Consider the following 2062-nt stretch of genomic DNA (forward strand, 5'->3'; position numbering starts at 1 on the left):
ATAGTTCTTCCCCTAGCACCTTGCACAGTTACCAATTAATTCTACTACCTATGCCTCCTCCATGTGTCTTTACTCTTAGCAGACCTTTTTGTTATGAATTTTTATTTTAGCAATCTTTTTTTCCTATCGAAGAATTTTTGCAATGCATCAGATGCTCCAAATATTTACTGTGCATCATCCTGTAATAATCATTACAGTCTTCTTATAATATAGTTTTCCAGATTAGGGACCAAGGCAGAGAGATCAGAAAGGATGAAGGTAGGTGAAGAGATAATAAACTAGGTGCTTCAGCTATGGGATCTTGCTTACTTCTTACATCTCCTCTTGAGGCAAGAATCATACTGATTTTCACTACGGAGGTTAAAGCATGTGCTGATGCTCACATGAGCAGGAAGTAGGTGGTGGAGTCTGACCTGGGAGCACGGCTGGGCTCTCATCACACCGTTCTTCTTTCACTGTGTTCCCTGATGGGGAAGCAAATGCTTGCACTGAAGTCTTTTTATTCCTATTCTAATTTTCAGACGCCTTTCCACTAGTATATGCTTTAAGTGGGTTAATATATTTGACAGAAATTAAAAGAATACATGTTTATAATTAGCAATGGTTCTAATGGAGAGGACTTTAAGGCACTTTGAAGTGACTTTTACTTTTTAAAAGTACTTTTCCTTTATTACTAGGAAATCTTGCTTCTTTAAAAAGGGCTCTAACAACAACTCTAGAAGTTGCAATTCCTTACCCATCATAAAATGTCAGTGGACTTTTAGTCAAAATTGAAAACACAGGTGTTAAATATGTGAAGGCAGAGTCATTGCTGCATAAGCCTGGAGACTTTCCTTATGAGATTGTTGTGCTGAACACCGCTACAAAACGTCCAGATTCCTAACTTCAGGCAACATTAACAGAGCACAGAACTTACCGATGGTGGAACTGGAATGGCATAAATATAGATGAAAGCAAAATACCAAGAAGGGGTTTAGCTCACAATAAGTAGTCAAAATCGATTGTTCATATTTAGTTTAGGGTCCCCAGTAGTGTGTTGAAAAGGACACTCACGTAGCAGACTCCTGGTTGTTTAGAAAAACTGGAATGACCTCTTCCACAGGGAGCTACCTAGCACTGTTGGGGCTGCCGCCTTGTCACTGGTGCTCCCTGAGAAGTTCCAGCATGTTTTGTGAGTACTCAACACCGACATCAGCCAGGTGGAAAAGAGCCTTTGCCATCCCTGCAGTTAAGGGTATGGGGCAAAGACATGCTCAGTGGTGTCGGGGAAAGCAGGCATCAGCCTCGACAAGAGAACAGGAGGCTCACAGAGGATGCACTGGAATGTGTGATCACTGTGATGCAGAACCCGCGTCAGAACGAGATCCCAGACTGGTTCTTGAACAGACGGAAGGATGTGAAGGATGGAAAATACAGCCAGGTTCTGGTCAAAGGTCTGGACAACAAGCTTCGTGAAGACCTGGAGTGGCTGGAGAAAATTCAGGCCACAGAGCACTGCACCACTTCTGGGGTCTTCATGCGAGGCCGGCACTCCAAGACTATGGGCCACTAGGGTCTTACCATTTGTGTGTCTGAGAAGAATTAAATCTGTAGGCCTTGTCTGTTAATAAATAGTTTACATGCACCTCAACCCCCTAAAAGAAGAAAGGAAAGGAAAGAAAAGAAAAACTGGAATTAGGGAAAATTTGCCCCTCTTGCAGGTTGAAAGGATCCCGATTTTGGGGGTGCAAAGGTCTGGACCATCTTTGTCATTAACTCACCACATGAAGATGGGTAAGTCTCTTAAAAACATGCTCAGTTTCTTTTGGGTAAACAGAAGGGTGAGACTAACTCTGGGGCCCCTCCAGCTTTCACATTCTAATATGCTGTACACCAGGATTCAAATTTGTTGCGACAGTTCTCTTCACCTCATAAAGAGAAAGATAATAACTCACTTCTTTCCATATTCATGAAGATTAATGTCATAACAGTGTTCAGTCTTCACATTCGTTCTCGTTATGAATTGCAGCCCCAGAACGTGTGCTGTGCTGGATTCATGGAAAAACAAATGACTTCCATGCAT

General features: G+C 42.2%; 1 pseudogene; it reads left to right on the forward strand.

Moving 5' to 3' along the window:
• Positions 1–252: 252 nt before the first annotated feature.
• LOC119064215 (40S ribosomal protein S18-like) lies at positions 253–1585 on the forward strand (annotated as a pseudogene).
• Positions 1586–2062: the final 477 nt, after the last annotated feature.

The sequence above is a fragment of the Artibeus jamaicensis genome, unplaced genomic scaffold (genome assembly GCF_021234435.1).
Source record: "Artibeus jamaicensis isolate MK-2021 breed Jamaican fruit bat unplaced genomic scaffold, CSHL_Jam_final contig_233, whole genome shotgun sequence".
NCBI lineage: Eukaryota > Metazoa > Chordata > Mammalia > Chiroptera > Phyllostomidae > Artibeus > Artibeus jamaicensis.